The sequence below is a fragment of the Balaenoptera musculus genome, chromosome X (genome assembly GCF_009873245.2).
Source record: "Balaenoptera musculus isolate JJ_BM4_2016_0621 chromosome X, mBalMus1.pri.v3, whole genome shotgun sequence".
NCBI lineage: Eukaryota > Metazoa > Chordata > Mammalia > Artiodactyla > Balaenopteridae > Balaenoptera > Balaenoptera musculus.
In genome coordinates, this window is record NC_045806.1 from 25,808,822 (window position 1) to 25,831,811 (window position 22,990).

The 22,990-nt window shown below is 38.3% G+C and overlaps 1 pseudogene; it reads left to right on the top strand.

Moving 5' to 3' along the window:
* Positions 1-20,394: 20,394 nt before the first annotated feature.
* Positions 20,395-22,626, top strand: LOC118888996 (annotated as a pseudogene).
* Positions 22,627-22,990: the final 364 nt, after the last annotated feature.

The following is a 22,990-nucleotide window of genomic DNA, read 5'->3' on the forward strand; positions in this document are numbered from 1 at the left end:
CTGCAGAGAAATCAGTCAGAAAAGAAGATATTGGGGAAGCAAGGATAAAGTAGAATCTGTGAAACTGAGCTTGAACTAATGAGAACTTACTAGAACCTAGGTTGATTTCTCACTGCCTCAAGATTCCAACTTTGACAGTGGGGGTGTCCTGCAGGAGAAGCTGGTGCTCATCATCAAGCAGCTAAACATTCCTCTGGCCTAAGAGTCAGAGAAGCTGAAGAAGCTCTCTAAGAACTCTGACTCCACACCCATCCTGGGAGCTCACAGAGAAGCTTAATGGAGCTGCAAGCTCCTGTCCTACACCAATCTTTAAAGCAAAAAATGAAGATGGCAGCTGCTTTAATTCTGTCTTCTGAATCTCACACAATATGTATCTTCTTTTGCCCATTTTATTTTATTTGAGCATCATAACAATTCTAGATGGCATGTACTATTTTTTGTAACTGAAGTATACTTGATTTACAGCGTTTTACAACGTTGTGTTTCAGGTGTACAGCAAAGTGATTCAGTTCTTTTTCAGATTCTTTTCCATCAGAGGCTATTACAAGATATTGACTATAGTTGCCTGTGGTATACAGTAGGTCCTTGCTGGTTATCTATTTTATATATAGTAGTGTGTATCTGTTAATCCCAAACTCCTATTTATCCCTCCCCCTCCCCGCCCTTTCCCGTTTGGTAACCGTAAGTTTGTTTTCTGTGTCTGCGAGTCTATTTCTGCTTTGTAAGTTCATTTGTATCATTTTTTAAGATTCCACATATAAGTGATATCATATGATATTTGTCTTTCTCTGTCTGACTTACTTCACTTAGTATGATACTCTCTAGGTCCATCCGTGTTGATGCAAATGACAATATTTCATTCTTTTTATGGCTGAGTAATATTCCACTCTGTGTGTGTGTGTGTGTGTGTGTGTGTGTGTGTGTGTGTGTGTGTGTGTTTGTATACACACCACATCTTCTTTATCCCTTAATCTGTTGATGGACACACGTTGCTTCCATGTCTTGGCTATTGTAAATAGTGCTGCTATGAACATTAGGGTGCATGTATCTCTCCTATTAGAGTTTTCGTCTTTTCCGTATATATGCCCAGGAGTTGGACTGCTGGATCATATGGTAACTCTCTTTTTAATTTTTTAAGGGCCCTTTTTACTGTTCTCCAAAGTGGCTGCACCAATTTATATACCCACCAACATGGTAGGAGGGTTCCCTTTTCTCTACACCCTCTCCAGCATTTGTTATTTGTAGAGTTTCTGATGATGGCCATTGTGACCAGTGTTAGGTGATACCTCATTGTAGTTTTGATTTCCATTTCTCTAATAATTAGCCATGTTGAGCATCTTTTCATGTGCCTATTGGCCATCTGTATGTCTTCCTTGGAGAAATGTCTATTTAGGTCTTCTGCCCATTTTTTGATTGGGTTGTTTTGTTTTGGACATTGAGTTGTATGAGCTGTTTGTATATTGTGGAAATTAATCCCTTGTCAGTTGCATCATTTGCAAATATTTTCTCCCATTCCGTAGATTGTCTTTTCATTTTGTTTATGGTTTCCTACAATATGTATATTGTAGTCCACACTAATGTGGACCTGGGCAGAGAAGGAAATCCTGAGAAATATAATTTTAACTTGGCTAAGTTGACACAATGCAAATACACCACTGCCTTTAAGTGCACTTGCTTAGGTGCCTGTCTCTGCCCCTAGAATGTGGGCTCCTGGAGGGCAGGGACCACATCTTACTTATAATCTCTCTCTAGTGCTTCATACAAAACCTGACACATAATAGGGGCTCACATATTTTTGTTGAATGATGAATGAATGAATGAACAAATGAATGAATAGGAAAAGATGATGAACACCCTCAGACATCACACTGTAAGTATTAAATATTTGGTCACTTAAAAAGGGAATAAATAAGCAGGAAGAATCACTTGTTTCCAAAAGCAAATACTTAACATACCTTATATCGCCTAATCCCTTTAGGATGAGGTGAATATATTTAAGCCTATCAAAATTTTATCATGTATATAGATCTTCCAAATTTAAAGATTGTGTTTATTGAGGTTCATTTGATAACTTATTATTTAGTTAAATATAATTAAGTCACCACTTTTCTGGACATATATGGCACAAAAATATTCTTTAAAATAAGCCTCCGTTATATTATAAAAATAAGAGTAAATGTTGATTACTAGTTAAATACCAATTTAAATTTAGTTTCTTTTCATTTATACACCTCATATTTCAAAATCCACTAGCACAGAAGTCACTGAAGATAAATATTGCCAACCTATCTCTGTCTGCATTTCTATTTATCACAGCTTCTCCTGGCATCAATTCAATCCCAAGTCCTATTTTTCAGAGTGTTTTGGCCTGGTTTAAGCTCCAAAGCATCACTACCGTGATCATTCCTTAATTTTCAGTCTTCAGAGGCATCAACATCTATAGCCTATACCCATCTGTAATCACATGATTAATAGGCTACAGCAGGACAGAGCCCCAACTCTATGTAGAACTGCATCCTTCATAGAGAGGCTTTAAGAATAAGCAGCCAAATTAAACTTATTCTGATCCGTATAGAAGCAAAATTAGTACCTTGCCTTGCTGTCATTATGGGTAAGATGCACATCATGTCTCACTGATAGTCCCCAGAATATAAGTAATCTTTAGCTTTTGCTGTTTGCTATTGGCTCATTACAAAATAAAAAAATTAAAACAATAATAAAACACTTGATCCTTGACTTTTGTTGATATCTTAAGGTATGTGAAAACTTTTACAGATATGACAAACATGAGAAAACTCTATTTTACTAAGAGCAGACTAACTGTAACCTTGGTAACTATGGAATCATTTTTTTAAATTCTCTAAAAGCCTGTTGTATTTTTAATTTAATGAATCAGTTATTCTAACCCCTGGACAACTTTTTAAAATTCTTAGCAAGTAAACTTCTTTTCTAAAAGTTTGTCTCTGCATCTTCAAATAACAAGAGGGAACTAAAATTTAATGAGTGACAACTCTGTGCTATACATAGGTTATGAGGCAGTCACTCTTATTCTCATTTACAAGTGAAAACATTTAGGATCAGAAATGTTAAAAATCTCCTTAAAACTAAACAGCTAATAAATTTGAATGCCAAGATTTTAACTTAGGATTTTAACCAGTTAAAGAGGGCAAAGCTTTTACTCCCTCCATTATGTCATAATGCTTCCCTACCCACCATTACTATGGGATGGTTTCAAGATTTAGGATAAGTTTTAAGAAAGCATAGCAGGGCTTCCCTGGTGGCGCAGTGATTGAGAATCTGCCTGCCAGTGCAGGGGACGTGGGTTCGAGCCCTGGTCTGGGAGGATCCCACATGCCGCGGAGCAACTAAGCCCGTGAGCCACAACTACTGAGCCTGCGCGTCTGGAGCCCGTGCTCCGCAACAAGAGAGGCCACGGTAGTGAGAGGCCCGCTCACCGCGATGAAGAGTGGCCCCCGCCTGCCACAGCTAGAGAAAGCCCTCGCACAGAAACGAAGACCCAACACAGCCAAAAATAATTAATTAATTAATTAATTAATTTAAAAAAAAAAAAGAAAGCATAGCAGTTCTTTTCCTGGTGTTTTGCATTATCCTTAGGCACAGTCATTATTCATTCATTCTTTGATTCAACAAATATTTATTGAGTACCTTATATATACCAGTCACTTCTCAAGATGATAGAGATATAGTGATGAACAAGACAAAATCCCTATTCTTATTGAGTTTCCATTCTAGTGAGGAAGACAGATATAACCACAGAAATAAAAAATAAAATACATATAGTTTCAGGTAACTAAAGTAAAACATCACAGGGTTAAGGGATGAAAGATGATAGAGGTTAGGGGACAAATTGGGCTTTATAAATAAGAAGGGGAAATGGGGTGCCTATAAATATCAAGCTTCTCCAACTATATAGAACTAAGATGAAAAGGATATTCCAAATAATATTCTCATCTATGCTTAATTGTCTTAAAAATAGGGATTAATTACTGTTACTATGAAATAATCGAGAAAGACTAGAAAAGAGTGAGATTTCAGAGTAATAGTAATGAGAAATCTTTCAAGACTTGTATTGACCTGTCAGTATTCTGCCTCTAGTATCATCTTAGATCATATTGAAGTGTAGGAACTCTGGCTTTCCAAGTTTAGAGGTCCTCCCTCTCCAACTTTACAACTATCTTTCCCATTGATCCTGTCCTGAAATATGATTCCCTTTAAAAGCTTTAAGGACACCTTCTTTCTACTTCTGTTACAAATGACAGACTCCTAAAAGTCAGTCATTTTTTATTTTCCCTTTTTCTTTCCATAACATTCTAAATATTAACACAGAGAACCACATATGAATTAAACATTATTTTCATCATGACTGGGTTTAAAATGGATCAGCAAGAAAAAGAAAAACGTAACCTTGACACTGTAGAGGAAATGAGATTGAAGACAATTCTTATTTTAATGTTGTTTACCAAGAAGGCAATATAGCAAAGTGATCAAAACTCAAGTGAGTCCTAAAGTCAAATTACCTGTGTTCAAGTCCAAGGTCTGGTGATGACTTGTTATATGATTTGAACAAATTACTAGACCTTTTGGATTCCACATTCTCATCATGATTATACATGCTCCATATGTTCATTTTAGTAAGTAAGATTAAAAAGTATATTCTTAATGCAGCACCAGCCACTTAATAACACACTACAGATAGATATTAGTTAATATTATTTTCACCACTGATAAATAGATTTAAGGACAAAAGATATCTTTCCCATCTCATCTGGGAAACTCCTTTGTATATTTCAAAACTATGGTTTAACATTCCCTTTCCTGTCAAGCCTTCTGTGATTCCCGAGGAAGACTTAGGTGTCATTTTCTTGTGCTCCCATTGTACTTTATTCCTAATTCTATGTTAGAATTGTAAAAGGATACAGGCAACTCTCTTTTCAGTGGCTATGAAATCAATTGTCTGAAGTGAAGTTTCCTAAATGCAAACCCTAAGATAAAGATTTAAGTGCAACTGATTTATTTAGGAAGTGGTCCTGAGAGAAACTGGAAAAGGGAATAGGGGAGACCAGAATAGACAAAGCCAAACAAAGATATGACTTCAGGTGAAGCCCCACTCAGTCTGATCCCACAGCAAGCTCTGGAGCTTACATTATAACTCAGAGTTTGTCATCCTGTAAGGTGAGAAAGCTGGGCTTTCATACTACCCTATCAGTCAGTCATTGGCTAAGGGGGTGGTATGGGGCATAAACTCGAAGGTACTTCCAGCTCTCTGCAGGCAATGCTTTGAGAAAGGTCTCAGGTGGGAGCCATCAAAAACAAAGCACACAGAAGATGGGACATAGGGGCACACAAGTCAAGGGGGGAAGGAATCTGGGTGTAGTACCAGCAGTGTCCTGACTCACAGTCCTTTCTTAATGAACTCCCACTATTTAAATGACTTTATTCCCAGCTCCCCTGTACTGCCGTATTACTTCTGGTTCCTGTCTCAGTGCCAAGAGGAATTGGCCTTAGAAGCCCTTTTGTATAGTAAATAGCATTCTACCTTACGGCAGTAACCAGAGTGCCTTTGGCCTTAGCCTTAGAACAGTGTTGACACACCATGCAGGAGCCTCTGGTGGCTGACTTTTCTGTTTGTGTTGCTACTGAGCAGCTGCTATCGCCTGGCATTATTGCCCACGTGTCACAATCCTTAGACAGGCACTTTGCCACTCCTCCTGCCCTACTCTGACTCCTTTCCAACCTCTGTATCCGATTCTGTGGTAGCTGCTGCCTCTTCTAATCTACAGTAGCTTACACAAGGTTGTAAGTCTGGTTTCTTTCCAACCCTACTAACCACATATACCTAGATGGCCACTTGCCTCATCTTTGTTTGAAGACTTGCTGCCCCGTACTTCTTCCTAAATCATTCTATCCGTTCCACTCTAGCAGTTCCACTGGGAAAGAGAAATTGCCTTTATCCCTTCCAATTAAAAATTTAAAAGTTCTGTCTCCTTTTCTGATGTTCTTGCCATTCCACATGGGGTTGCATTATCAATTTCTCAGAGTACCAAAATCTGTCACCCGGTCTTCTGTTTCACAGTTGGAATCTGTCCTATAAATAGAGTATTCTTATTGTTAGACAACATTTTAGAATTGAAAATTTGTGTTCAGAATTCAACAGTATTATTTTCATATATATTATATCCATATTTAAAAATTTTTTGTCAATACTGTGCAGGATTCAGTGACATTTTCCCACTATATCACCATTCTTTATTATAAAATTAGAGACTCTCCCTAATAGTATGTAAGAAAGAAAAGAGCTGCTCAGTGTTTGAAATTTATTGTATAATTTTAAAATGCCATATAAGAGAGATCTTATGTGATACTTTTGCTTGAATTCAGACTCCCTAGTCAGAAATAGATTTCCATAGGTAGATGGATAGATTAGATAGATGGATGATAGATAGATGATTTATAGCATAGATTATAATAATTTCCTTCTACTTTGTTGGTCATTTATTCTTTAATATTTATTGATTTGCTACTACAGCGGTAGGCCCTGGGAATAAAAGATGATAAAGAAACCAGAACTGCCGTTAAGGCATCATAATCTAATGGGAAAAACAGACATGAAATAATTACAATACAGTGCTAACGGTGCCATTGGGGAAAAAAAAAAAAAAAAAAACAAGGGCAAGAGGTAGGAATGGCAAACATTTTCCAAACTACCTTTGTCTTGAATTTGCACGATGCTCTGTTCAATTAGTGAACTAATGATTGATCCTGAATCAGCTCAAGCCACACAGGCCGAGTTAGATTCTCCCTCTTTGTGACTCCCTTAGAATTCATCACATAATCCTGTATTTCTCTGCTTGTCCACCTCCCTGACTAGACTCGGATCATCTTGAACACAGGATTTTGTCTAATTATCTTTGTATCCAAAGCATCAGTCATAATTTTTGGTACGTAGTTGCTCCTCAATAAATGTTTGTAAACTGAATGAATGAACGAATGAATGAACTAAACAAAAGATAGGGAAGAATTTCTTTGAAGTCTTTATATATAAATTTATATTTAAACTACTAAGCATCTCATATTGTCCAGCTAAAATTCTGAAACTGCAAGTGAGGTTGAGAGGATCACCTAATGTCACGGGCTGGTCTCAATTTTGTTTTCTTGTCCAAAGCTCCAGACTTCGCAAATTTGACAGAGTTGTCTCCATTCACCATGCTGAAGCTCCGTAGGGACAGAAAACAGCTGCACCTTCCAGAGCAGCTTGTGAGATGTACAGAAAAGAAATGAATATTTCCTATATCAAGAAAGTGGGCTTTTAAACACTTGTTGCATCTAATTCTGGTAATGTTTGGTTTTTAAAAAACTCATCTACATGGTTATATTTTGCTGTCTCTGCAGTACCATTACATGACTGCTGCCTCAGCCTTTTGCAAGCAATTATGGTGAGCTTTAAAATCGAGTAGCAGTGAAGGGGTGCAATTCTCCTGGTTCTCTAATGTAGCTCGAGTTCATGCCTTAGTATTTTTTAATCCATCATTATGTGATTCTTGATGGGCTTTGTTGTTTTTTTTTTGATTTTTTGAATTTTATTTCATTTATTTTTTTATACAGCAGGTTCTTATCAGTTATCTATTTTATACATATTAGTGTATATATGTCAACCCCAGTCTCCCAATTCATCCCCCCCAACCCCCTGCCGCTGTCCCCCCTTGGTGTCCATATGTTTGTTCTCTACATCTGTGTCTCAATTTCTGCCCTGCTAACCGGTTCATCTGTACCATTTTTCTAGGTTCCACATGTATGCGTTAATATACGATATCTGTTTTTCTCTTTCTGACTTACTTCACTCTGTATGACAGTCTCTAGATCCATCCACGTCTCTACAAATGACCCAACTTCGTTCCTTTTTATGGCTGAGTAATATTCCATGGTATATATGTACCACATCTTCTTTATCCATTCGTCTGTCGATGGGCATTTAGGTTGCTTCCATGACCTTGCTATTGTAAATAGTGCTGCAGTGAACATTGGGGTGCATGTGTCTTTCTGAATTATGGATTTCTCTGGGTATATGCCCAGTAGTGGGATTGCTGGGTCATATGGTAATTCTAGTTTGAGTTTTTTAAGAAACCTCCATAGTGTTCTCCATAGTGGCTGTATCAGTTTATATTCCCATCAACAGTGCAAGAGGGTTCCCTTTTCTCCACACCCTCTCCAGCAACTGTTGTTTGTAGATTTTCTGATGATGCCCATTCTAACTGGTGTGAGGTGATACCTCATTATAGTTTTGATTTGCATTTCTCTAATAATTAGTGATGTTGAGCAGATTTTCATGTGCTTCTTGGCCATCTGTATGTCTTTAGAGAAATGTCTTTTTAGGTCTTCTGCCCATTTTTGGATTGGGTTGTCTGCTTTTTTTTAACATTGAGCTGCATGAGCTGTTTATATATTTTGGAAATTAATCCTTTGTCCATTGATTCATTTGCAAATATTTTCTCCCATTCTGAGGGTTGTCTTTTCGTCTTGTTTGTAGTTTCCTTTGCTTTGCAAAAGCTTTTAAGTTTCATTAGGTCCCATTTGTTTATTTTTGTTTTTATTTCCATTACTCTAGGGGGTGGATCAAAAAAGATCTTGCTGTGATTTATGTCAAAGAGTGTTCTTCCTATGTTTTACTCTAAGAGTTTTATAGTGTCCGGTCTTACATTTAGGTCTCTAATCCATTTTGAGTTTATTTTTGTGTATGGTGTTAGGGAGTGTTCTAATTTCATTCTTTTACATGTAGCTGTCCAGTTTTCCCAGCATGACTTATTGAAGAGACTGTCTTTTCTCCATTGTATATCCTTGCCTCCTTTGTCATAGATTAGTTGACCATAGGTGCGTGGGTTTATCTTTGGGCTTTCCATCCTGTTCCGTTGATCTGTATTTCTGCTTTTGTGCCAGTACCATATTGTCTTTTTTTTTAAAGCATTATTCATTTTAATTAATTAATTAATTTATTTAATTTTTGGCTGTGTTGGGTCTTCGTTTCTGTGCAAGGGCTTTCTCTAGTTGTGGCAAGCGGGGGCCACTCTTCATCGCGGTGCGCGGGCCTCTCACTATCGCGGCCTCTCTTGTTGCGGAGCACAGGCTCCAGACACGCAAGCTCAGTAGTTGTGGCTCACGGGCCCTGTTGCTCCGCGGCATGTGGAATCTTCCCAGACCAGGGCTCGAACCCGTGTCCCCTGCGTTAGCAGGCAGACTCTCAACCACTGCGCCACCAGGGAAGCCCCCATATTATCTTGATTACTGTAGCTTTGTAGTATAGTCTGAAGTCAGGGAGTCTGATTCCTCCAGCTCCGTTTTTTTCCCTCAAGACTGCTTTGGCTATTCGGGGTTTTTTGTGTTTGCATACAAATTTTAAGATTTTTTTGTTCTAGTTCTGTAAATAATGCCATTGGTAATTTGATAGGGATTGCATTGAATCTGTAGACTGCTTTGGGTAGTATAGTCATTTTCACAATATTGATTCTTCCAGTCCAAGAACATGGTATATCTCTCCATCTGTTGGTATCATCTTTAATTTCTTTCATCAGTGTCTTATAGTTTTCTGCATACAGGTCTTTCATGTCCTTAGGTAGGTTTATTCCTAGGTATTTTATTCTTTTTGTTGCAGTGGTAAATGGGAGTGTTTCCTTAATTTCTCTTTCAGATTTTTCATCATTAGTGTATAGGAATGCAAGAGATTTCCGTGCATTAATTTTGTATCCTGCAACATTACCAAGTTCATTGATTAGCTCTAGTAGTTTTCTGGTGGCATCTTTAGGATTCTCTATGTATAGTATCATGTCCTCTGCAAACAGTGGCAGTTTTACTTCTTCTTTTCCAATTTGGATTCCTTTTATTTCTTTTTCTTCTCTGATTGCCGTGGCTAGGACTTCCAAAACTATGTTGAATAATAGTGGTGAGAGTGGACATCCTTGTCTCGTTCCTGATCTTAGAGGAAATGGTTTCAGTTTTTCACCGTTGAGAATGATGTTTGCTGTGGGTTTGTCATATATGGCCTTTATTTTGTTGAGGTAGGTTCCCTCTATGCCCACTTTCTGGAGAGCTTTTATCATACATGGGTGTTGAATTTTGTCAAAAGCTTTTCTGCATCTATTGAGATGATCATATGGCTTTTATTCTTCAATTTGTTAGTATGGTGTATCACATTGATTGATTTGCATATATTGAAGAATCCTTGCATCCCTGGGATAAATCCCACTTGATCATGGAGTATGATCCTTTTAATGTCTTGTTGAATTCTGTTTGCTAGTATTTTTTTTTAATTTATTTAATTTATTTATTTATTTATTTTTTGGCTGTGTTGGGTCTTCGTTTCTGTGCGAGGGCTTTCTCTAGTTGCGGCGAGTGGGGGCCACTCTTCATCACGGTGCGCAGGCCTCTCACTGTTGCGGCCTCTCTTGTTGCGGAGCACGGGCTCCAGACGCGCAGGCTCAGTAGGTGTGGCGCACGGGCTTAGTTGCTCCGCGGCATGTGGGATCTTCCCAGACCAGGGCTCAAACCCGTGTCCCCTGCATTGGCAGGCAAATTCTCAACCACTGCGCCACGAGGGAAGCCCCCGTTTGCTAGTATTTTGTTGAGGATTTTTGCATCTATATTCATCAGTGATATTAGTCTGTAATTTTCTTTTTTTGTGGTATCTTTGTCTGGTTTTGGTATCAGGGTGATGGTGGCCTCATAGAATGAGTTTGGGAGTGTTCCTGCCTCTGCAATTTTTTGGAAGAGTTTGAGAAGGATGCGTATTAGCTTTTCTCTAAGTGTTTGATAGAATTCACCTGTGAAGCCATCTGGTCCTGGACTTTTGTTTGTTGGAAGATTTTTAATCACAGTTTCAATTTCATTACTTGTGATTGGTCTGTTCATATTTTCTATCTCTTCCTGGTTCCGCCTTGGAAGGTTATACCTTCCTAAGAATTTGTCCATTTCTTCCAGGTTGTCCATTTTATTGGCATAGAGTTGCTTGTAGTAGTCTCTTAGGATGCTTTGTATTTCTGCAGTGTCTGTTGTAACTTCTCCTTTTTCATTTCTAATTTTATTGATTTGAGTCCTCTCCGTCTTTTTCTTGATGAGTCTGGCTAATGGTTTATCAATTTTGTTTATCTTCTCAAAGAGCCAGCTTTTAGTTTTATTGATCTTTGCTATTGTTTTCTTTGTTTCTATTTCATTTATTTCTACTCTGATCTTTATGATTTCTTTCCTTCTGCTAACTTTGGGTTTTGTTTTTCCTTCTTTCTCTAGTTCCTTTCGGTGTAAGTTTAGATTGTTCATTTGAGATTTTGCTTGTTTTCGTTGTCATTTGTCTCTAGGTATTTTTCGTTTCCTCTTTGATTTCTTCAGTGATCTCTTGGTTATTTAGTAACGTATTGTTTAGCCTCCATGTGTTTGTGTTTTTTACATTTTATTCCCTGTAATTGATTTCTAATCTCATAGCATTGTGGTCAGAAAAGATGCTTTATATGATTTCAATTTTCTTAAATTTACTGAGGCTTGATTTGTGATCCAAGATGTGATCTATCCTGGAGAATGTTCCGTGCGCACTTGAGAAGAAAGTGTAATCTGCTGTTTTTGGATGGAATGTCCTATAAATATCAATTAAATCTATCTGGTCTATTGTGTCATTTAAAGCTTGTGTTTCCTTATTAATTTTCTGTCTGGATGATCTGTCCATTGGTGTAAGTGAGGTGTTAAAGTCCCCCACTATTATTGTGTTACTGTCGCTTTCCTCTTTTATAGCTGTTAGCAGTTGCCTTATGTATTCAGGTGCTCCTATGTTGGGTGCATATATATTTATAATTGTTATATCTTCTTCTTGGATTGATCCCTTGATCATTATGTAGTGTCCTTCCTTGTCTCTTGTAACATTCTTTATTTTAAAGTCTTATTTTTTCTGATATGAGTATTGCTACTCCAGCTTTCTTTTGATTTCCATTTGCATGGAATATCTTTTTCCATCCCCTCACTCTCAGTCTGTATGTGTCCCTAGATCTGAAGTGGGTCTCTCGTAGACAGCATATATATGGGTCTTGTTTTTGTATCCATTCAGCAAGCCTGTGTCTTTTGGTTGGAGCATTTAATCCATTCACGTTTAAGGTAATTATCGATATGTATGTTCCTATGACCATTTTGTTAATTGTTTTGGGTTTGATTTTGTAGGTCCTTTTCTTCTCTTGTGTTTGCCACTTAGAGAAGTTCCTTTAGCATTTGTTGTATAGCTGGTTTGGTGGCGCTGAATTCTCTTAGCTTTTGCTTGTCTGTAAAGATTTTGATTACTCCATCGAATCTGAATGAGACTTTTGCCCAGTAGAGTAATCTTGGTTGTAGGTTCTTCCCTTTCATCACTTAAGTATGTCATGCCACTCCCTTCTGGCTTGTAGAGTTTCTGCTGAGAAATCACCTGTTAATGTTATGGGAGTTCCCTTGTATGTTATTTGTCATTTTTCCCTTGCTGCTTTCAATAATTTTTCTTTGTCTTTAATTTTTGCCAATTTGATTACTATGTGTCTCGGCATGTTTCTCCTTGGGTTTATCCTGTATGGGCCTCTCTGTGCTTCCTGGACTTGGGTGGCTATTTCCTTTCCCATGTTAGGGAAGTTTTCAACTATAATCTCTTCAAATATTTTCTCTGGTCCTTTCTCTCTCTCTTCTGCTTCTGGGACCCCTATAATGCGAATGTTGTTGCATTTCATGTTGTCCCAGAGGTCTCTTATGCTGTCTTCATTTCTTTTCATTCTTTTTTCTTTATTCTATTCCACGGCAGTGAATTCCACCATTCTGTCCTCCAGGTCACTTATCCATTCTTCTGCCTCAGTTATTCAGCTATTGATTCCTTCTAGTGTATTTTTCATTTCAATTATTGTATTGTTCATCTCTGTTTGTTCTTTAATTCTTCTAGGTCTTTGTTAGACATATCTTGCATCATCTCGATCTTTGCCTCCGTTCTTTTCCCGAAGTCTTGGATCATCTTCACTATCATTATTCTGAATTCTTTTTCTGAAAGGTTGCCTGTCTCCACTTTATTTAGTTGTTTGTCTGGGGTTTTATTTTGTTCCTTCGTCTGGTACGTAGCCCTTTGCCTTTTCATCTTGTCTATCTTTCTGTGAATGTGGTTTTTGTTCCACAGCCTGCAAGATTATAGTTCTTCTTGCTTCTGCTGTCTGCCCTCTGGTGGATGAGACTATCTACGAGCCTTGTGCAAGTTTCCTGATGGGAGGGACTGGTGGTGGGTAGAGCTGGCTGTTGCTCTGGTGGGCAGAGGTCAATAAAACTTTAGTCTGCTTCTCTGCTGCTGGGTGTAGCTGGGCTCCGTCCCTCTTGGTTGTTTGGTCTGAGGCCACCCAACACTGGAGCCTACCCAGCTCTTTGGTGAGGCTAATGGCGGACTCTAGGAAGGCTCACATCAAGGAGTACTTCCCTGAACTTCTGCTGCCAGTGTCCTTGTCCTCTTGGTGAGCCACAGCCACCCTCCGCCTCTGCAGGAGACCCTCCAACACTAACATGTAGGTCTGGTTCAGTCTCCTATGTGGTCACTATTGTGATTGCGCCCCTCCTACCCTCTCATTGTGGCTTCTCCTTTGTCTTTGGATGTGGGGTATCTTTTTTGGTGAGTTCCAGTGTCTTCCTGTCGATGATTGTTCAGCAGTTAGTTGTGATTCTGGTGCTCTCGCAAGACGGAGTGAGAGCACGTCCTTCTACTCTGCCATCTTGAACCAGTGTCTTCAGGGGCTTTTGAAAGACTATTTAGCAATCAGAGTGTTGTGCTGTTGACTTTCAGGTATTGGAATATTTTTCCCGTTTTTTGAAATACAGTCTAAAAATTCTGACTGCTCGTTAGAATTGACTCTAATAACTTATGTATTCGCATCACAGAAGTTAGCTCTACAGATAATCATCCTGTTCTGCTAAGTTCCATAAACTATATTTGCCCCAAATGCCTCTTTAGAAGGTTCTAGAAAAGTGTTAGTTTGGAAGACAGATGCCTTCCTGAAATTTTTTATTAATGACTCTAAAGGGGAAATTTAGGCTGAGAATAACCAGATAACACTTCTTTCCTTTTCCTCCAAAATAATCAGGATGTGGATTCCAAAATCTGGAGGTTCAGTACTCTCACCTGGAGACAAAGCTGCCTTGTGTTCATTCTGAAGCAGCTGCTACTGGTATACCCATATGTGCAGTATCAAATGGAGCAGAAATCCAGCTAGCTTGTCCTCGCCTCATTCTCCTGTCAGTTCTGAGTGCTTCATCTCCTTCTCTCTTTCTCTGCACTCTGGAGCATCTTCATTTGACCCTGCCACTCTCCTGTTACTAAGCTCTTGCTTTCTGTGAAGAAGCCTGTTTGACGTCCTTCAGTTCTTGTTTGTCAGAAGAACTTCAAAATGTTCAAAAGAAACAATGGTCTAACTTTCCTAGGAAGTTAAATTTGATCATTCCCCTTGTGAAAGTGGCCTGTGATTGTATTCCAGGCTGCTAGGCTATCTCTTATTTTTTAAAAAGAGCTCAAAATTAGTAGAAAAATAAGGAAAGATCTGAAAGTTGTACTCAGACTAAAAGTTATTTAGGAGCAGCTCGTGTTCACATGGGGGTTTAAAATGCAATTAGCACCTGTCTTCTAAATATCTGGTAAGCGTAAATTGAAATGTGTATCTCATAATCTGTAAAATGATCTGTTCCTTTTTGTGAGAAGAAATATAAGCATAAAAATAGAAATACAAATAGAAAAGAATTAATTCAGTGATGATATTCTTTATTGGCTTTTAAAGTAGAAACATAACATGTAGCAGGTTTTACTAAAAGGGACCTAAGGTATAATTTAGACTCATGACCTCTAAGAAGATCATAGTATTTCTTCCTGATAACACAGCTGAACTGGGAACAGTGAAACTACGACTCAGGACTCCTCATCCTACTATGCTCTTCTCACTTTAAGCGTCAGGTTCAGTGAATTTGCAGGCTGTTTGCTAAGTTAGGGCTTCTTACACTGGGATCTTTGGAAGGGATTTGTAGATCTTCTCTAATTTCAGGTAATTTTCAGTGTGAATGTGCACTTTCTTCTGGGGGGAGCATAGCTTTCAAAAGACTCAGAATAGCCCATCCCATACTCCCCCCCACCCCGAAAAATGAGGTATAAGAACCTTTAAATTAAATAAACATTTGTTTTCTCTTAATGTAAAAATCATGGATAAATGTTTTAGTACTATATCTTCCTTCTCTCAGCTATCCACATATGAAGTTAGTGTAGTTTCAGTTCTAATTCAGTTGTCCATGGAGAAGGCAAAGGACCACCAAGTGAAAAAAAGTGAATCCATATACCTTGACCTTACATAATCAATCTGTTAAGAGATCTTTGATTTACACACTCTGCCTATATATGTGGTTTCCATTTCCTCACCACTTAGCCCACTAACCTCCCCCCCAACACCCCGCCGACTCCTTCCTGGAGGAACTGTCAAAATATCTAACTTATATATCATAGTAAGGCAGCTCTCTTAGGCAACTAAAGACCTGTTGGAAAAAATTAGTAGAGGGGTTTGTTTGCTATTTTTAAATTATCCATCTAAATTCTTTATTATATATTGTTCATTATTGTAGTAATATGGTTTCCTTTTTGACAATTTTCTTTTGTCAGCTAGTATAGCACTATTTTCTCTTCAACTGGCTCTGATTCCACCTTCTCCCACCTGCTGACTCCAGATATCCAAAAATCTTTAGTTTTTGACCTTCTTCATATGCATAATATGTTATACACATTTCCTCAGGGGTCTCATTCATTCTGAAGATTTAAATGTGTTCTCTCCACCTAGGAATCCCAAATCTTCCTCTCCAGCTTCTTTCTTAACATCTTATATTTCCAACCAGTTAGATTTAAGCCCAGTCTATTTTATATTCCTCCATCAAATATGGACCATCCCCATATATTCTCAAAGGAAATGAATCTCTCATACACAAATTGAATCTCCCTTCTGCATTCCAAGTGTCTGACAACAATACCAACTTTTTCACTATCTCCAAATTGAGACGTTCAAACTAATTTTTGACATCCTGTTCTTTTTTATTGACAGCATCCAAGAACTATCAACATTCTGTTTGTTTTTCCCACTGGATAGCTTTTGCTTTCAGTTTATTTAATAAATAAATGTTTTTTGAGAATCCAGTAGGTGCCAGGTGATTTGCTAGGTGCTATAGGGGAACCAAGATGAATAGGCTGTTTTAGCCCTCTAAGGAGTCATTAACGACGAGTATGAAGCATATTTACAAATAGCTACAATGTAAGGCCTTCATAGCATTGGCAGTGGCTACCCCAACTCCAATTATGCCTTGCTGTTATTGACTTCTGTCCAAATCCATACCCATCTATAGGGTTTATTTCAGACTTTTCCATTCTACACACCTTACTTTATTTTTATTTTCTTACTTTTTCACTCATGGTCATTCCAACTACATGATTTTGATTTTGATTTTTTTCTCTCTTTGATTTTTCCTCTCTTCTGGGCCTATGTGTAGAAGGATATGCCTCCGTAATCCTCCTGTTGATCCAGTAGAGGTTTTTTTTTGAGCCGTGCCCTTTGGCAATCAGCATTAACCAGAGGATAACCTGGACATTCACATTCCTACCTGAAAAGCTGATTTTAATTAACTGACGCTCCCTTTCTCCAACTCTCTTTGGCTTTGAAAAGCTGAGATCATTTACTGCTTCAGCTTGGGCTATGTTTCTCTTACTGGGGGAGATCTGCCTTTTGCAGTTATGCTAAGGATGACTTTCAAGGCCCAAGTCATTTCTGAGTATCCTTCTGTTCCCACCTGGAACACTTTGGTATGCTACAAGTGGTGATAAAGTGATCCCTAGGCCCAAATTGACAAAAGGAGACCTGACTGCCCAATAAACAAAAAACTGGACCCAGTGTTTGGTTGCCCAGGCAAAAGGCTGCCAAAGCAAAAACCTATTCTTAAAACTAGGCATATTTGTTTATATTTCTTCTGCCATTAATTAATCCATGAAAGCGTCATTTTCACATTCTTTTTTTAAAACAGGAAATCCATTTTATTCAGCTCCTCTAAGATCTTATGAGAGAACAGTCGTTGAAACATGATTTTGTTTATTTTTAGGCTAAGATTTTACAGATTATTTGTAAATAAAGAAGAAAAGAGAGGTAATAGCCACATTCTTGCCTTGATCTTGTTTCTAACCTGAAAGGTTATCCAATTGACTAATGAAACATAGGTGGTAAATATAATTATCTACCTTTGAAAGCACTCCTTTTGGGGGTGGCGGGTGTGCGCGTGTGCACGCACCTGTCTGTCTCTGAGATTGCCTGCTTTGCAATTTTGTATTTTATATTCTGGGAAATCTCACCTTTCAATTCTCTGTTTAGAAAACAGAAATTCAGGATCTCTTCAAATATTCATTCCTGTAACTCTGAAGTGGGGGGGTGTGGAGGGGAATGAATAGGTCACTGTACTGAGAAGAATTATAGGGGTATAGTGACATCTACAGGTAGCATGTGTATTGTCAAATAGGATGTGGTTACCATCTGCTGAGGAATGGACTGTTGTAACAAGCCTCTCTCTGCCTTAAGTTTGTTCAGACATGCCTTGCCCAAGGTAATCAACACGAAAGGTTAGAACAATTAAACTGGAATAGCTGACGTAAGGGATCTCGCTAAAATTAAAATCTCTGTAATAAAGGGGCTTTATTTTACCTACTTTCTTATACCTATCTATCTTCATTTTTGAAATGGGAAAAGCATTCTGATTAGCAGTTCATTCTGAAAATGAAATGAAAATATATATAAGCCATACATATATAGTTGATAAAAGTAGTCACTGAAAATTCATGGAAATCACAGAGAAAGAATATGCCAATTAGAAATTCAAAAAGTCATTTTTGGCTCTCAGTGACAAAAGAGCCGAAATAAAACCATCCTGTTCCAGTAAATAACCAGTAGTAACAACTCAGGTTAACATTATGTCAGAAATTATTCCTACATTTTCTTAAGCAAAGGAGTGAGAAGAACAGTAACAGTAGGGGGTGTGGTTAATAATAAATTATAATTGAATTAGGCTCATTAGTGTCAGTTATTTTGCTATCTTTGCAAAAACAAAACAAATCAGGGAAAGGAAAAAATAAAATTTAAGCTCCTTGTAGGGTGAGATTATGTTACAGGTTTTGTATTTCTCATGGTGGCTAGACATACATAGTGAATAGTTGCTCAATTGAGAAAAAAATAAAAAGATGTAAAGCTGCTTTCAAAACTCCTTATTCTAATGTGTATTAATTTAGTAGAAAAGAATGAGATGTTTAAGCATAGTTGGGATTTAGCAGTCAAGTTGCTAAAACATCCTTTTCAGTATATACTCTGTGCAAAGTGCTACACGAACCTACTTAAAGGTGGGAAAATCCAACTGCTTAATTAGTTCTTATTACTCCTTCATGCCTTCTTTTTATTCCTGTATCTTTCCACTTCCAATATTTACTTTAACATCAAAGAGGGATACCTAAAATATATATCTTTTCCCCAACAATTTCAAGTGTTTTTTCCATTTCAGTGCTTTTGTTTGTATGTTTTTGTTTTATAATCTAGAATATCTTTTCTTTCTCTGAATATACAACTCCTATGCAGCTCAAATGTCCCATTCTCTAAGTCTTTCCTGGATAAATCAAAATAGTTATTTATTCCTTTTTGAATTCTCCTAACACTCTTTTATGTCACCTATCATCTTTTACCTTGAGATTAGAAATATTTATCTATTTTAGCTCTCCTTAGATACATTGAGGGCAGGAACAATCTTGAACATTTTTATTTATGTGCCTTGCATACCTTGGGTACTCAATAAATATTTGTTGAGTAAAGTAAAAGATTCATCCCGTGGAAGTTGAATAACAATTTAAGAATTAGAGGATAAGGTAATATTTACAAAAATGAGTTCACAAGCCTGTTAATTAGTCCCTGTTTTAAGGGGTCTCCTTTATTCCTGAAGATCTCTTTTGACATAAATCAAAATCTTAAACATAATTTAGGATTTCATTTGTTTGCTTATCTGAGAAGGAAGCATAAGCTTAAACACATATGGATGACTGGAGAGAGAGGGAGGGCGATAGAGCGGTCTGAATTCCCTCCTTTTGGCATGCGAAAATATATGAATTTCCAGTGGTCACTACCAAGATTACCTGGCTAGAGCAAGTTTGCTAATAACCCAATCAAGGAGATGAGGCACCTTAGCAACAGGCGGCTATAGGATGTTCTGCTAAATGGGGACCTCATCTGTCAGGGAACAGCATAGTAGAGAGGCTTCTTGGAGACCCACGAAGAACGTAGATGTATGTCCAATGATCAGATCGATATTTCGGCATTGCCACACAGAGGGCATCTTCAGCCTGTCAGTATTAGAGAAGCAGGAATAGCCACAGAGAGGGGTTATTAAAGAGAGAGGAAAGAGGCGTCTCAGAGCCAGACCCTGCCAACACCTTCCATCTCAAATCCCATAGTCAGGACTGCCACTCAAGCCTGACCTGAGGATAAGGAAAGAAGATGAGATTTAAAAGAACTTTGAAATTAATGCTTTAATTTGAACTAAATTTTAATACCCAAAAGTGGCCACAAAGCTAGGGAATCTTCATAAGATCATATTGCTGTACTGGAAAGGGAGATCCAACAGTACACGAGAGAAGACAGTAATTGGAAACACTGCAGCCACTTTATCTTGACATTGCACCAAGCTGAAACTTCTCAGTAAACCCAGTTACATTAGTCAACAAAGGACTGTCTTGGTCTTCTACGGCTGCCATAACAAAATACCATAGACTGGGTGGCTTAAACAACAGAAATTTATTTTCTCAAAGTTTTGGAGGCTGGAAAATTCAAGATCAAGTTTCCGGCAGGGTTCAGTGTCTGGTGAGAGCCCTCTTTCTGTCTTGCAGATGGCCACCTTCTTGCTGAGTCCTCACATGGCACAGAGAGAGAGAGAGAGAGATGGAGAGAGATGAGATCGATCTCTGGTGCTTCTTCATTTTTTATAAGGACATCAGTTCTGTCAGATTAGAGCTCCACCCTTATGACCTCATTTGACCTTTATCACCTCCTTAAAGGCCTTACCTCCAATAGAGTCTCATGGTGGGGGGTGGGGCGGCTAGGGTTAAACATATGACTTTAGAGGGACACAGTTCATTCCATAGCAAAGACTGCTTGCCATGAGGCACAGACTGTTTAGAGACAGAATAAAATAGAGAAAACCAGGCTAGAAAATGATTCTCCATTCCTTCCATTCCATTCCAGTGTCTGGATATTGCAATTACAAATGGAAGCAAGAGCTTTCAGGCCTCATTAAATAAATCTTGGTTATACGGTCATGATTAAGATCAAAGGAACCAAAAAGCTGATTGGAAACTCAGAGGCTCAACTGTTTGTCCCCAGTGCCACAGGTAGTTGATGCTTCCAAATCCTGGGGGACTTCTGGGGTGGGTGGATTGTCACAATAATTCAGCATGGCATAAAAGTCAAATATGTTCTTCAGAAATTGACATGTGCCATTGGCAGTCTAGAACTCAACAGTAGCAAGCCTAAACTTAATCAACAGTACATTGGAGAATACAGATAGTAGGAATTATATTAGAAATTTAAGGCCAAGTACAAAAAAAACCAAAAGGTTGCATCTGAAAACTACTTGTTAAGTCAGAATAGAAAGTCTACTCTTAAAAAAGAAATGGTTCTGACTTCCAGTTTTAGGTCTGACACATAAAGAGCTTCGAAGTACTCACAAGAAGAGAGCTTTGGACTTCTCTGGCAGCATAGTGGTTAAGAATATGCCGGCCAATGCAGGAGACACACGTTCAATCCCTAGTCCGAGAAGATCCCACATGCCACAGAACAACTAAGCCCGTGCGCCACAACTACTGAAGCCTGTGCGCCTAGAGCCCATGCTTCGCAACAAGAGAAGCCACCGCAATGAGAAGCCCGCGCACTGCAAGGAAGAGTAGCCCCCGCTTGCCTCAACTAGAGAAAGCCCATGCACAGCAATGAAGACCCAACACAGCCAAAAATAAATAAATAAATAAATTTATTTTTAAAAAAAGAGAGAGAGCTTTCCTCAAGGTAAAAATCAACAATTCTTATATTCATCAGAGAATGGAACTCATAGGGAAACTCCTGCCCTCCAAACTAGAGAGGCAAACAGAGAGAGAAAGCAAGAACACCAGAGGAAATTTTAGCCTCTGACACCACAATTGCAACAAAAAGTATACACAGCCTACCTCCTAGTCAGATAAATTTAAACCTCACACTACCTCAGTTCCTTTTACCCAATACATCATGTTTGGCAATTAAAAAAATCACAAGTCATACTAAAAGACAAAAAGCCCACTCTGAATGAACAAAGGAAGAATCAGAACCAGACTCAGATATGGCAGACTCAGATATGGCAGAACCAGACTCAGATATGGAATTATCAGACTGAGAATTTAAAATAGCTACGATTAATATGCTAAGCATTCTCAGGGAAAAAGTAGATAAATGCAAGAAAAGGTAGGTAATGTAAGAGATGAAAACTTTAAGAAAGAATCAAAAGAAAATGCTAGAAATCAAAAACACTGTAACAGAAATGATGAATGTATTTGATGGTTTCACTCATAAAGGAAAGAATCAGTGAACTTGAAGATAGATCAATAGAAACTTCCAAAACTGAAATACAAAAGGAAAAAAAAAATGAATGAAAAAGACTGAACAGAATATTCAAGAACTGTGGGACAATTACAAAAGGTGTATATACATGTAATATCAATACCAAAAGGAGAAGAAAGAAAGGAACAGAAGAAATATTTGAAGTTTTAAAGGCTAAGAATATAAAGCAGAAACTAACACACCATTGTAAAGTAATTATACTCCAATAAAGATGTTTAAAGAAATAAAGAAATAAATAAATAAATACATACATACATGCATGCATGCATGCTGAGAATTTTCCAAAAATGAACGACAGACACCAAACCATACATCCAGGAAGCTCAGAGCACAACAAACACGATAAATGCCAAAAATTTGATATCTAGGCATATCATATTCAAACTGCAGAAAGTCAAAGACAAACAGAAAATGTTGAAAGAAGCCAGAGAAAATAATGTCTTACCAACAGAGGAATAAGAACAATTAAATCGAACTTATCTTCAGAAACCATCCAAGCAAAAAGAGAATAAAGTAAAATATTTAAAGTATTGCTGACTGTGAGGGTGGCAGAGAGGGGGAAGCTAATTGTGGTGATGGGAGACGAGGACACGGTGACTGGCTTCCTGCTGGGTGGCATAGGGGAGCTTAACAAGAACCGCCACCCTGATTTCCTGGTGGTGGAGAAGGATACTACCATCAATGAGACCGAAGACACTTTCCGGTGGTTTCTAAATCAGGAGGACATCGGCATCATCCTCATCAACCAGTACATCGCAGAGAGGTGCGGCATGCGCTCGATGCCCACCAGTGCTTCTTTCCAGCGGTACTGGAGATCCCATCCAAGGAGCACCCCAGTGATGCTGCCAAGGACCCCATCCTGTGCAGGGCCAGGGGCATGTTCATGGCCCACGACCTGCGCTAGGGGACTCCCCACAGTCATGCAGCCTCTCCCCAGGCTTGCCATCAGCCCTTCTCTAAGATTTGAGCCTCTGAGTTCCAATTCCCTGCCCCTTCCCACTCCACTGAGAGGCTTGGTGAGGTGCTTCCAGGTTGCTGGAGCTCTGCCATTGAAATCAAGGCTGGTTAGGGTTAAAACAAAAAAAAAAAAGAAAAAGAGAGGAGACACAGATTACTGGTATCAGAAATGAAAGAGGAACCAGCTCTACTAATCCCATGGACAGTAAAATGATAATAAAAGAATACAGTAGACCCTTGAACAACACAGGTTTGAACTACAGAAGTCCATTTATACACAGGTTTTTTTTTTCAATAAATACTACAACACT